Below are 15,308 nucleotides of genomic sequence, written 5' to 3' on the forward strand. Positions count from 1 at the left end.
TCCAACAACAACATTAGTGGCAGCAAAACTACAGGGTCTAGTGCTCAAGATACAGTCTACATACCCAGAGACTTGGTGCCTGACTTGAAGGAGGGAGATGACATGCACCATTGGTTTTTTTCAGGGTTATGAGGTAGCGCTAAAAGTGTACAGGATACCTGAGGAGGACTGGGAAGATGGCATATGGAGTAATATTCCTGTGGTAGGAGGGATGCCCTACTAGCCAGAGAAGAGGGAGACAGTTTGAGGTACACACCCATGAATTCAACCAAGAAGAGTGTAGGTTGAGATTCAGGGGTGGTGAGAAACCAGTCCTGGAAGGATTCTGTGCAATACTTTTACAAGGCACTGGATGGTTGGGTAAAGGGTAGCATGGTAAATATTTTTGAAGGACTGTACAATTTGATTGCCAGCGAGCAAATGTTCAGGTATTGTTCTCCAGGGTTATGCCAACACTTGGTTGAGTGTATGTTTTCTGACCCCAGGGAACTTTCAAAGGATGCGGTCCTCTGGGTGAGTACAAGAGTATCTAAAAAGGCATTTGGATGTGATCCTAAAGAGACTGACTCAGGTTATTACCATTTGAGAGTGAGGGGAGGTTCACAGTAACCCAAACAGGTCCTGGAATAGTGGGAAGGGGGAAAAGTCCCATGTCCATTCTAAGAGTAGGAAGACAGGTGTGGGTGGGTGAAGGTCCAGAATGTCCTATTTCCAGCCCCAGAGCTTGGGATTTCCCAAGAAGGAGCACAAGCGGGGTACCTGATCTGTTCAAGAGGTCATCCACTGATTAGAGCCCCACAGTGTCAGGAGAGCTGGGGAGGTGACTGTCACAAGCACCCTACCAGTTCAGTTTTCTAAGGTTACCAGTCCACAGCTGACATAGCAGAGGCCCAGAGGTATGGGTAGGACGTGGAAACGGTCCACAGTGGGAGGACCAGTGGGTCAGGGTTGCCTGCTTTGTGATCAGAACAACCCAAGACTGACCTGGTGGGACAACTTCTGACCTGGTGGGTGGGCTCCATGCACTGTCACAGGGACAGAGGGCTGAAGACCTGTGCCGGGCAGACTCTTTTACAATTCATGTAGAATGTGTTCCCCTTTGTAGGGGTTGTACTCTCTTGGAAGTCCTGGTTTTCCAGGCACATGCTCACCCTAAGGGTAAAGACCCTGGTTTGAAGGATCAGTTTCAAGACATCACCCCTGACCTGCTGGGAGGGAGAGTATAGAAAGGATGCAATTCACTCAGGGCTACTGCCCCTCCCACTCTAAGAAACTTCAGAGAGCCCTGAATGGCCTGTGGCCTAGCTCCTGACACTGACAGTGGTCTCTGTTGGTTGCTGTCCCTGTGGACAGGGTTTTCCTAGGGTTGGGAACAGAAGTCAGACCCAAGGGGTGGAATGAGCCACACCACCTTGTTGGTGTTAGCAGTATGGTCTTCCTACTGGGATGCATCTGTGAGCAAGTTAAAGTTAGGTGCTACACAGATAGAGTCCACAGGTGAGGAGAAGCGTCCCCCACAGATCATCGCAGTGGCCCCATGAGAACATAGGGAGAGAGATCCAACTGGGTTCATAGAGGCACAGAACTGGCAAGTACCTGTGCTGGAGTGGACCATTGTCCAGGTTTTATCACCCTAAGCAAGGAAGTCCATCAATGTACTGATTAGCCTACCCTGGCTTTAGGCAGGAGGGGGGTAATGTTGGAAATGGCCCTTTTTCAGGGTTACCTAAAATGTTTTGCCTTCCTCCTCCTCTTTTTATGACCTAATTTCTGTTGGCATTAGGACTCAGCACTTTACCACTGCTGACCAGTGCTAACATGCATGTGCTCTCTTCTCTAAACATGGTAACATTGGTATTTACCTGATTGGCATTTTAGTCTACTTATAAGTCCCTTGTAAAATGGTATCCCATATACCCTGTACCTGTAATTTAAATGCAACCAGTGGGCCTGCAGCACTGTTTGTGCCACCACAAAAGTATCATTTCAAACCTGTCTAGGGCCTTCCATTGCAAGGACTGTGTGTGCAGTGTCACTGCCACTTTGATTTGTGCCAAGTTTACAACCCCCTTTTTATAGACAAATAAGTCACCCCTAAGAGCAGGGTGCTATGTAAGTAAAATGTAGGATATGTGCCAGGTTGGTTCACATGTCCTGGCAGTGGCAAACACCTACATTTGTTTTCAATACTGTGAGGCCTGCTCCTCTCATAGGTTAACATTCCTGATTGAAGAGGAGTAGCTGCTAAAAAAATTTATATCTTAATATTGGTAATGACAAACCATTTTTACCTTTAAAATTCAATTTGACTTTACTAGTGCCCCTTTTAGAAATTTACATTTCTTTGCACTTACTGCCCTGTGTGCCTTACAGCCTGTCTGTATTACTTGTGTGGGGTGGGGTGACAGCTACACTTTGTGCATTCCCTCTAGACAGCCATAAACACAGCATACAAACACGGGATAATTCAGGGCACCTGCATTCATCTGCATACTGATGGGTCTTCTTGGGCAAGAGGGAAGGGAGGAGCTGACACCTACTCTTTAATAGGGAGTGTCCTATCGTCACACAAAGCACTGATTAACCCCGCACAGGTAGGCTGGCAGACACGACTGGGCTGAAAGGGGAGGTGTGCACTTTAAAGGCTTTGCATTGAAGTCACCTAAATTTCAATGGCACTTTTGGGTTATAAGTACAGGGTCTCTGACCCCCGAAAATTAGATACAACTGGACTTGTGTCTAAGCTCTGCCCGAGGAACTGCTGTGCTGCCTAAAAAACTCCACCGGACTGATGTTCTTGGAGGGCTGCTTGTCGGCTTGTTGCCCTGCTGCCTGCTGCTCCCAGACTCTGTTGAAGTAGAGTTAGACTTTGCTTTCTGCCAAAGTGATCTCCAAGGGTTTGCTAGCTTGCCCCCTGTTCTCAAATTCTCAGGGCCATCATAGACTTTATTATTCTAATATTGCCATGAGTCCGGCTGCTGAACTTTGACAAAGAGCAGAGCTTGCCTGATTGCCAGCCTTATGTTGTGAAAAGACAAGCACCTTTCCTGGTTACAGATGGAACACTTTTGTTTGGTTCAGGTCAGCACCTCACCTTAGGCTTGTGCTGCAACCTTCTGAAACTATGAGGTCCGATCACTGCCATATTTAGACAGCGGGATGTGCCTCCTAGTGCGGCTCTCCAGCGTCATGTTGCCTAGAAAACCAAAAGCATGCCTGACACATGGGTCTGTGAGGGTCGTGACCCGTCCCTGCCCCCATGATCAACGCAGCGTGTTCTATGCCAACCTCCCCACAGCCTGGCACATGGATATGCATCGTCCTATGATTCCCTTCCTGCAATGGACTGTGAATTAGTGGTGCCTGTGGGAGACATGCAGCCAGCCATTGCTCCCTCATGGGCAGTTCTCACCATTTGACACACTCTGGGAATGACATACATTGGCTGGTTCAGCCCATCTACAGTTAATGTGTCATCCTAGAGCCAGATTGACTGCCTAGATATGGAATATATGTGGCTAGACCTATATGATACATGCTGATATGTGCAAGACCATGTTTAACAGACTGAAAGACACCAAAAAACATATCATGTTGTGGAACACACACAACTGCTGTCTGGGCTTGGTGTCTGAAACAATGAGAGTGGCACGTGCACAGTACAACTGCACATTTGTGTTTGCCTTAATTATTAGCCTATATGTTGGTATTCACCACGCCAGCTTGGGTAGCCAAAACAACTCTGATTACTTTCAAGGAGGAATCTATTTAACATTAATAGTGAGAGGTTCCGTGAACTTAGAATGTAGGTAGGCCTTCACACACGATGTTCAGCTCATCATTTAATGGCATATTATGCCACTATAACCCTGAATGCATCAGTGCATGCTAACTTTGAAGAAGTGATCTTGCATGTAGTCATCACTTCAGATCTATTGTTTTATTTCCTATCTCTTCATGACCATTTTTATCAACACACAGAGATGGAGCTGTAGAGGTGAAAGCATTGTTTATGCCTGAGTGTGACACACCAGAACAGTCAAATACTATCCATGCAGGTTAGAAATTAATGCTTGCCTAGTGGGGCAAGCATTGGGACTTGGTAGGCAATCTGGCACCAATATAGTTAAGGATTCCACATTAATATTTGATATGTTAGATAGCACACTGATGTTTCTCTGTGCCTGCAAACATTGATGTAGCATGTGGTGACTATATGGGTTGCAAGTGTGGCCATGCACATCATTTGACCTCTTGTCACAGTCATCGGAACATAAGTTCACTATCATGGCCTCAACTAGTGTGAGGCAGTCCAAATGGCTAGGTGTACAACACACATGCAGTCATTGCACCCTGATTACATTGCCAATCACTTCGGATTGTGATAGGATGTCTGATGGTCTGTACACTTCAGCTGCACACATACTCACATCATATACACATTGTGCCACAATGCTAACTTTGTTTGATGAATGTCTTTCTAAAACACATGCGTATAGCACATGTTGATGTCATCCACACTTATTTAGATACACGTGATGTGGCCCTGTGGTGTTCGCAACATCTAGCTACATACATTTGTGATGGGCCATCAACAATTGGGTGAGAGTTGAGTGTCTGGTGTTTACAGAGACTGTGAAAACAGATTGCTTGCACATAGATTGTGAACAATAATTTCTTTACATTTTTTTAACATTCTTCCAGTGAACAAATTATGTTAGTGTGCTTCAAGATTTTTCATACATCTGTGAAAAAGCTCTGGACAATGTTATTTCTAGGCCTGGGCTAAATTTCCGTTCCGCTCACGGAAATTGCGATAATTTGACATTTTCGCGTTCCGCGGAGAGCGCGAAATTGTCAAAATTTCCGCATTCCGCAGCTTAGCGATAATTTGGTTCTTGCTCGTGCTGTAAAAGAATACATTCTCGCGCGCGTGCGATCGCCTGAATCCCCGCGTTCGCCGACAAGTTTTCCCGATCCGGTCGCGTTCTCCACGAGATGTTGGATTGTTGGTAGCCATTTGCGCTGTCTCGCGACAGTTCGCGCCCACAGTAACGTCATGCGTCGCGCGATCACGTCTTTCTTCTCGCGATCATGCACCGCGAGAAGAGTGAAAACAAGATGGCCGCGCCTGCAAGCAACCGCATGGGTAAGTTGGCGAGCCGCGAACATGCAAAAAATACCGCGAACGGGCGGGAAAAAACTTCCGCATCTTTGCGAAATTTCCGCGCGTTTGCGGAGATTTTAAACATTTTCGCGATAATTTGCGAAAGTCGCTTTCGCAAATTCCACCCACCCCTAGTTATTTCTTCAGCATGTGCCTTCTACTGTTGGTTGATTTTGGCCTTTGTCCACATGCTACTCCTCTTCATTTTCATGAGGGCCTTCCTGGACTGCCTGGCGCTTGTCCCATGGGACATTAGTCCACACACATAGGTTGTGCAATGTACACAAGGATAACTTTGCAAACCATCGGGGAGAAGAGTAATCGGCCCTCAGACATGTCCAAACAGCGGAAGTAAGACTTCAGTACCCCAAAAGTCCGCTCCACAATCCCCCTGGTTTTGCCCAGTGCATTTTTATTAGTGCACTTTGCAAAGGGAGAAAAGTTAAATCAGTGCTCATGGTGATTGATCAAGCCACATTCAAGTACATGCCCGTTATATGTACTGAATGACTCTTACACATTTCAACCTCTATTTTCTGCAATTGGTTCCATGAAGATCGGCACAAGTAATTCCATATATCTATCACTATTCTCTGTGTCAGATTTAAACATGTGCATGGCCTGCTACTGTTTACAGCATCCCAATGGGCCATTCACATTTGGTCTGTGACTTAGTGTGGTAGGTGTTTTGTAGGTCCATTGCCACAGTAAGTGACAATATGTTGATCACTATTTGGGATTTGTTGTCATCCATGAGTAGGCTGTACCAGTATGAACCTATTTAACACGCACACATACATGTGTTCCTGTGGAACCAATTATGTCGTTGCTGCACTACCTAGTGATGACGGAATCTTGAAATTGTTAACTTCCTTTCGGAAGTGTAACGTTGTGAGTACATGTGATGCATGTTACATTTGGTCACACAATGCCTCATTTACAAGAGGTTTGCACCGCAGGAGCATTGCTTTTATATGAAGATCCAGTGGCGCAAGCCTCTCAATCATATCTTTGAGGCAAAGCATAGCCACCCTGGTGGCTTCGCAGGCCTCATAGATATGGAGTAATGCAAAGCAGCGCAAAGCGCTGTGTTGCCTTAGTCCACATCAATGAGGTGTTCCTTGGGCATTGCTGTGGGTTTTTCCATGCAACGCCTATGGGCTTCGACAAATTCCCAGATTGAGAAGGATCTGTAAACTTGAGAATGAGTCAAAACTGTGCACCTCCTAAGGGGAGGCGTAACAAAGAGAAATAACTTTATTTATCTTCATTTTTGACTCGTTCAATGTGTGCTGCATTCTGCAGCACACATAGAACAAAGAAAACACCTTCATGGATTGTTTTTGTGCAAGAAGGTGTCCCTTGCTGCACAAAAATAATCCTGACAACAATGCAGACAGCCTTGTTGGCAGGGTGCCTGCTTTGGCGCTAGGCACCATATAATACACAGGAGCTGGCTGAAAGAACAGGAATGTGCTGTGTAACATAAATATGGTGCATTCCTGCCCTTTCCTATTGACTTAGGGCAGTGCAGCAAAGTGACTTGCTGAGCTGCCCTGCATCAAAAAACTCGGAAATGTGGCCCACAGACAACGGTCATGGCTGCCCTTCCTTGCGCCTAGTGTTGCAATATGGCAGTGGCTTAGCATGCCTTTACACAAGTGACTTGCAGGTTTGCATTGCACATGTGCACTGATGAATGGTGAAAGTATGAGAACCACCCCACCTACATATCAACTCTTTCAGGTAGCACACACAGATCTGTCCATTGGGTAATTGATTTTTTACGGTTATTAGGTTTGACATGTACTTCAGGTGTACTTACCAACCAGTAGGCCATTTCCATATGCGCCATTCTGCAGGCGATCGTTGATGATGGAGTGCCTGAAGATGTATGCATCATGCACACTCCCAAGGTATTTGGTCAACATGTTAGGTAACATGCCCCACAGGTCTACGATAGCCTGGCCATTCATCGAGTATGTGTGTTTCCAGTTCCTGCAGCGATGGGATGTGGCTGCAGGGGGACCAGTTGCATATGTGTGCAGTCCATGACACCCGGCATATTTGGGAAACCATCGATGGCATAGAAGCCTTCCTTGATCCTCTGCTGCAGTTATTGTGTTCTGGGGAAGAGGAGGTACTGTGGTGGTAGGCGAATTATTGCGTCCATGACAGAGTGTAGGAAAGCAGAAAAAGATTGCTAAGATATTTCTGCTACTCTGGCTTTTGCAAACTTGAATGAGCTAACATGTGTAGGGCAGCAATGAGCTGGCCCTGAGGAGGGATATTAGTGACCTTGAGAGTTGGTGCCTGGAGCCTTCGCACTATATAGTGTAGCAGTTGGACGATGGACTCCCTCCTGAGTCGGTAGTAGGTGATGACCTCATCCTCCCTGAGTTCAGTGAGGGAATCAGCTGCCAATAGACGCTCTCCGTTCTCTTGTGCTGCCTTTGTGGTGGTGAGAGGGAAGGGGTGGGTGAATGGGTTTGTGGTGGTCATCTCCTTGTGACTCCCACCTGCAAAATCAGCACTTCTCTGTCTGGTTTCTCTTTATATACCAGAGCCAATGTGTAATTTCCTACGCGCAGGAATTTTTACGCTATTGGGCATCTCCGTGACACTTTTACAAAAATGTAAATATCAATGTGTCTGTTTTAAAGCAGAAATTACGATGGAATACCTACCTTGCGTATATCAATACTTACCTGACGCAGTCGGTTCTGACGTAAGTCCATTTTCACACATCAGCTAAGATATGTACCTTTGTAAATATGTACTTACAGCATCACCGATGCATCAAATATTATGCTGCATTGGCGTTGCAAGCTCCTTGTAAATAAGCACTCTAAGTGTGTATCTTACTTACCCTGATAAGAGTTGTGGTTCCTGCCTGGCCTTGTTACAGACCTCAGTCAACCATGACTGAGGTACCAAGTAATTGCAATTTGCTTTGTGAATTGTGATTGGAAAAGAGGGTGTCTTAAGTATGCCGTTTGATGCTATTGGTTTAAGGCCACTACCAGAAAAAGAAAAAGAATACTGACAATTGTAATATTTTGAGCTTTTATAGCGCACACTGTGCTTGGGGAATGTTTGGACTGGGGACAAGTGTGTTACATAGTCTTAGCCATAAAATTGATGTACAGTAATGAAGCAGGGTTTAGTGTTTCTTGAATGTGAATAATTCTCTGTAATGTAATGCATGCTTTTCAATATAGGTAAAATCACAATGTTAAGATTTGTTAAACTATATATTTATTATTATAGTTGGAAATTAAAATGAAGGTTAGGGAAAGATTCACAAAAGAGTGAAAGTTAATCAAAATATAACAAAAGAGAAGCAAAAAGAAAAGAGACAACTGCAATACATTTTAAGACACCTGACTGAACTGTGCAGGGGTGCACAATATACTGGCACATGCATCAAGCAAAAATCCAGTCGGTAAAATACCGAATCGGTAAAATCAGCCGTTAGCGAGTGTCAAAAACCGAATCCAAATGCATCAACACTAATCGGGAAAAAATAAAGAATCGCTAAATAATGACCCGGAAAAATAAGGAATCGCTAATAACCAACCCGCAAAAATAAATAATCGCTGAATACCGAACTCGCAATCACCGAAATCACTATTAGCTCCCGGCAAGTGCCAATGGCTAATAACGAATCGCTACTCAATGCATCAAAAATCGCTAATACCGAAAATCCCAAAAATCGCTATTTAGCATGAGCAGATTAAGGGGAATCAGAAACTGGAGGTAAAGTTACAAACAAAGAAAAAAAAATATATAAAAAAAAATTACATGTGCAACAGATGGTACCAATCAGTAAACCCTTAAATTTGGCCCAGGAGACCCTGTTGGCTAGCACAAAATGGCAGCCCTCTACGTGCTTGCAAGGAGGATGCGAATCAATGCAGCAGGACAGTGCAGGAGAAGGGTCCAGGAGAGAGTTTTCAGGGTGCGCATCACCTTGCTAGGACAGAATGAGGACGAGGTGTACGACAAGTATCGACTGAATCGTGCCATGATCATTCGCCTCATTGCAGACCTCGAACCACTACTGCAGAACCAGACACATCGGACCAATGCAATCCCTGCGCACGTCCAGGTCCTCTGCAGCCTGCACCTACTGGCCTCAGGAAGTTTTCAGGGGGTAATCGCCGTAGCCGGAGGCGTATCGCAAAGCGCACTCTCACGCTTCTTCCACAAATTCATTGATGCCATGCTGACAATGATACACACCCACATCAGCTTCCCCACAACCCCACAGCAGTTGGACCACAACAAACAGGCATTCTACCAGGTGGCCCATTTCCCCCATGTCATTGGATGCATCGACTGTACGCATATCCCCATCTGTCCACCCTCTGCCAATGAGTACATATTCCGTAACCGCAAGTCCTACCACTCAATCAACGTGCAGGTTGTGTGCGATGCCAAGCACATCATCACGGACCTAGTGGCAAAATTTCCGGGGAGCATACACGACTCCTACATATTCAGACACAGTGGCATCCACAGGCGTCTACTCAACGGAGAATTCGGAGAGAGACTCCTGCTTGGTACGTACACATACCACTTCCACACATGAGCACCACACATGTATATACATCACCGTTGCTAAGCCTTTGCTTCTATCTTGTAGGTGACAGTGCATACGCCCTGCGGGAATATATACTCACCCCCTACATCAATCCAGCAACACCACAGGAGCAACGATACAACGCGGCCCACATAAGCACAAGGAATGTCATAGAGAGGACCTTTGGGATTCTGAAGAGTCGCTTTAGAATCCTACATAAGACTGGCGGTGCCTTGCCATACAAACCTGATACCTGCTGCAGAATTGTAGCTGTATGTGCAATGCTGCACAACATTGCGACCAGAAGGGGGATACCCATAGAGGTGGACAGGAATGACGACTACCGGGATGACCAACCACCCGCGCAACACCGACAGGCACACGTCCCTAACACAGCTGAGGGCAATAGGAGGCAGACATACATCACGCAATATCATTTCTGAACCAGGTAAGAATGAAACATGAGGATTTCATTGGTGCTGCTACTGTTTAATGCACAGGAGCACTGAGGTATGTGCGACCAAACAAGCAATAAAATAATATATCCCCAACAAAAGAGTAACAACAAATGGCTGTTTTAGTCACGGCTGTGCAGCGTCAAATAGGGGAGGACCCTGGTTGCCCCACCACGGTCAAGCATGACTGTCAGTTAGTCTAGTGGCGCTTGCCACGAATGCCAAGCCTCCTCTCAGGTGTCTCCACCACCTCACCACGGCCTGTCCCTGTGGAGCACCGCAAACTGCGCCGCCTGGTGCTGGCCTCTGCAACCGAAACACTGCTCACACTTGAGGCAGCCTCACTGCCGTCCTCCCCTCCCAATGCGCTAGCACTGAATGTACCGCTCTGCAGGTGTTCAACTGCAGCGGTGACCTGTCCTAGGGCCTTGGCAACATCACCGCAAAAGTGTCCAAGGTCCACCTGCAGTGACACCGAGCGGCGTGCCAACACTGCGGTGCTGTTGCTCAGCCTGGTGATGCCCTTCGTAGAGGCTGCGGACCGGAGCAAGTTCTGCCGGTGCCTCCTCCTCTCACTGTCATGGCCTTCTCTCATGGCACGGGTGAGTTCCTGTATGTCCTCCCTCAGGTACCCATTGCCCTCTGCCACCACAGTGCTTATGTCCCTCACTGCCGCAGTCATGGAACGCATTTCTTTAGCAAGGTGCGCTATGTTACAGCTGATTGTAGCCATGTCTCTCCCCTGCAGGCGCTGGACACGCAGCATCCGTTCCTCGATGCCACCATTTGGGGAGCTTGCAACGTCACCTACAGATTGTGAACTGCGCAGAGACCTGCGGCGCTGTGGGGGTCTGACACGTGCTGGTGGTGTTGCAGGTGGTGGGATGATACTCAGACTTTGGCCCAATGGTGTTGCAGGTGTTTGACATGTATCCATCACCTGCATGGGTGGAACTTGTGACCTGCATCTCCGCTCTTTAGTTGCAGTTGTTGCGCCAGCAGGTGTTGCTGGTGCTGGTGGTGGTGTTGGTGTGGTTGCTGGTGAAGGTGGTGATTGCGTCTCTTGCGGTGTATCCACGTCCGAATCGGCTGGTGTCTCCGAAATGATCAGCCAGCCGCTGTTGTCGGAATCGCCAGGAGATGCATCTGTGTGTGAAACAGTGCATGGTTAGTGGGATAGTTACACCTACGTAGTATTGTAAACATACATGTCCCTCTGTGATCCACTAAATAAACTGTTTATATCCAGCCTCTACTGATGTAGTGAATTTTAATTTTAGTTTTATCCTGTGCATGCACACCGGGCTGACTTGACTACAACTCCCATGATGCACTACTGTTATGAGTAAAGTTGTGTGGGGCAAATCTGCATGCACACTCTGATCGTGCTGGGGGGTTGGGAATGGTTTAACGCAATGCTGGGTATGGGCACAGGCATGCATCTTACCTTGGGCACTTGTGGCAGCGCCGGAGGTATCCATCTAGGTAACTCCCACGACGGCCTCAGGCTCGATGGTCCCTTCCACCAGCTCCTCCAGGGCAGTGTTTGCTTGCACTGTTGAAGGTCCGCCTCCCGTTCTGGATGCCTCCCGGAGCCTCTCCGCAATCCACTCCTTGGCTCGCTTCCTCAGGTCGTACCACCGCTTTTTTAGATCGTCTATGCTGCGGGGCGTCACTCCCACCGCATTGACCCTCTCTCAGATGCGCAGCCATATGCGCCACTTCTCTGACTCTGGCACCTTTAGGGACAGCTTCCCGAACAGCCGATCGTGTTTGCTGCTCACCTCCTCGATCAGGTGCTCCAGCTCCCGGTCGGAAAACTTGCGTTTTCTCTTGCGTACAGCTTCTGCGCTGGATGGTGCTTCTTTCTCCATCCTGGTTGTGTAGGGTGGTAGTCCTGTAAGTTTAGCTTCAACAGGCTCAGGCAGTCTCCAGTACCAGCTCCTGTTTGCTCCTCTGGCGAGGCAATGAGGGTGGGAGAAAAAATAGCACCAAAAGGTGCAAAGCAACAATTATGGGTATCTGGTTGTACTGAACTGGGACAAAGTCACAAGTTCAGGCCAATCATTATGGAGTGCAGGCAGGGCACAGGACTGACTTTTGCCCATATCGGTTGCTATGGAGCTCTCATCTGTGCAGTGCGACTTTGCAGGTCTATGTGTTGCTCCACGTCAGTTCCAGTGAAGCTTTCAGTTTGGAGCTATTTGGTTTGCTTGAGCCCTCGTCGCTCTGTCACTCTTTGGTGGAGCAGGTGCAGCTTTCAGATGGAAATTGTGTGACGAGGCCTTGTGAGACTCTGCATTGCTCAGCATTGGTTCCAGTGAAGACTTCGGTTCAGAGCTGCACAGATTTGTGGAGCATCGCTTTGTGATGGCTCTCAAGAAACCTGCAGTTAGGCAGGAAAGAATAATCTCTGAGGCAAGCCAGGGGTCCAGGACCTGTGGAAACCTCTGGGGTTGGGACTCACTTTAGCATACACCATCAGCCGGGCTCAGGCAAGTCGTTGCTGATCTACTGGGCATTTGCAGCCCAGAACTCTGGAAGCATCTTGTGTCACTGTAGCTCAACAGGAGGCCATCCAACTGACCCTTGGAGTCACTCTGGGTAGCCTGGGGTCAAGGCAAGCAGGTCTAATCTTCCTTCAACAGACAGCAAAGCAGTGCTTCTTCTGACTCTTCCACAGGTCCAGGAGTGTTCTGAAGAGTGGCTTTGGAGATCTAATATGTATACCTGGTACCAGCCTCTGTGTGTGGGATGGGGCTACCTGTCCTACCTCCACTTCTGGTTCTGGAAAGTTATTCTCTTTTCCCCGACAAGGCTCCAAACTGTTTAGGTGTGACTGGGAGAAGGCATAGCTGGATGGTGGAAAAACATGCCAAATGTCTAAAAGTGCCATCTTCAGAATTGTTACTTAAAATCCGATTCAACCATTAAAAAGGATTTTCAATTACAGTTTATTTGAGAGTAAATAGCATATCTCTATCTGCTTCTTATCCGAGGCTAACATTTATTAAATGTGATAAGGTTACCAAGTGTTAGGCCTTGAGACACTAGGCCTTTCAACAGTTACAAATGACTTTAGGAGTTTTCCACTGCTGGGATGTGTAAAAATTAAGTACACATGTCATACTGTTTAAATACAAGGCACCCTGTCCAAAATGTCTTTAGAGCTACATTAGAGATGATTTACAAGTAATAAAAAGGCAGGTATAGGCCTGGAACATTATAATTGTCATGTAGAAATGACAGAATAAAACTGCCCCATAGGCAGGCTGCAGTGGGAGCCCTGAGAAATGTTTTAAAAAGCTACTTGAGTGGGTGGCACAATAAGTGCTATTGCACATTAGTAGCAGTTAATTTACAGCCCCTGGGTACATGTAGTGCTATTAACATGATATTTACAAGTGAAATCAATGTACTAATCAGGTGTAGATCAATTGTACCATGTTTTAGGGAGTGAGCACAAATAGTTTAGCACTGGTTAGCAGTGGTAACGTTCTCAGAGCCAAACTTCCAGGTACCACTGTACTTTCCCAATTCACTGGGACCAAGAATAGGAAGTTAAACTAATGTGGAATTCCCATTAGACTCTACTAATGTCTCTATGGGTCCCACAGGAGTACCATAGTAGCTCATGGGAGGCCATAAAGAATAAAGCAGCCAACTGATAGGCTACAATATGAACAGTTGTCAAAAAATTGCCCACAGGCTACACAAACAATCAGAAACATATTTACCTGAACAGCAATTCTCATTGCTAATGCAGACCATCTGGTTCTGTCACACACAATCTAAAGCTATCATGTTATCTGAAGACAATACAAAGAAGCAGGCATTGAGTACTGTAATACCCACAATACTTCTCAAGACACCCACAATGAAGATGTTGTTCTGGTTGTAGCAACTTCCACTGCTGACCCTGCCACTATGCCCAAAAGTGGTGTGACAGTTTTACAGTCTACCACCTAGCAAAAAAAAAGTAAATGCATGAAGTGTCACTTGCACTATATGCAATCAAGAGCTGCACAGGGTCCAGTTTGGTTAGTACTCAATGGGAATATGAGGGATGCGGAAACATTTCCGACCGTTGCATCTAAAAGAGATTGCTCAGTCTAAGTAGTAGGGGGATCATCCAGCTGCAGAAGAAGAATGGAAACAGCTCCTGCAGATGTCTTTCAACAGGAAAAAAGATGAGGAGGGAGAAGATTCACAGTATCATGTGACATACTGCAAAAAAAAATGCCATGAAGTTGTCAGTACAGTTGAGATGAACAAATGAGTTTTTGCAAAGGTACTAAAGAGCCACTTGAAGGAGCATCACAGAAATTTGCATAAAAAAACTACACAAAATAAATAATATTAGTATTTTAAAATAAAAACGTTTTAAAAACAGTAGTTCGAAACTGTCATAAAAACTGCATAGAAATTCAAACCAAAAAAGGTTGAACAATTAAATTACACATGAAGACTCTGCACACAAAAAAGCATACATCCCATCTCAATAACAAAAATCCATGCTTAAGAGTAGATGTGAACCGGTTGCATGATGTCTCAGAGTTGGGCACAGCACCTGTTCAGGAATAAGGGGGTGTATCCTAGCTTGTACTGCATATGGGAATGTGTCATTTGCAGAGATTTTGCCCAACTGAAGGAGTTCCACAACTTAGATCTTGAACTTGGAATATGATTTAAAAAAAATGAAATTCACTCAAAAGACAATGGTACACATATCATACCATTTAAAAATGGAAAGACCACTGCATTTTCCCAGTTATAGTTTGGTGAAATAAGAGAACTGTGTCATGGCTAAGCAACCAAAAGGTAAGTAACATTTATCAATTTTCTGCGAATCATATATTTGCTTTATTATCAAATTTAAAATTAAAATAAACTCAAATGATTATTTGTGCACTAGAAATAATAAAAATAATTATAAAAATAACACATTACAATTTCAAAAAAAGTTTACTAAATATTTAAATAAGTTAAATATTTTAACATTTTTTATAAATTAAAATAAAACCACAATACCTGACTATTTTATGTTTTATTATTATTATTATTTGGTAAAATTAGCTAAAAGTTATATCTGTATCTCTTA

This window comes from Triturus cristatus, chromosome 5_1 (genome assembly GCF_964204655.1).
Source record: "Triturus cristatus chromosome 5_1, aTriCri1.1, whole genome shotgun sequence".
NCBI lineage: Eukaryota > Metazoa > Chordata > Amphibia > Caudata > Salamandridae > Triturus > Triturus cristatus.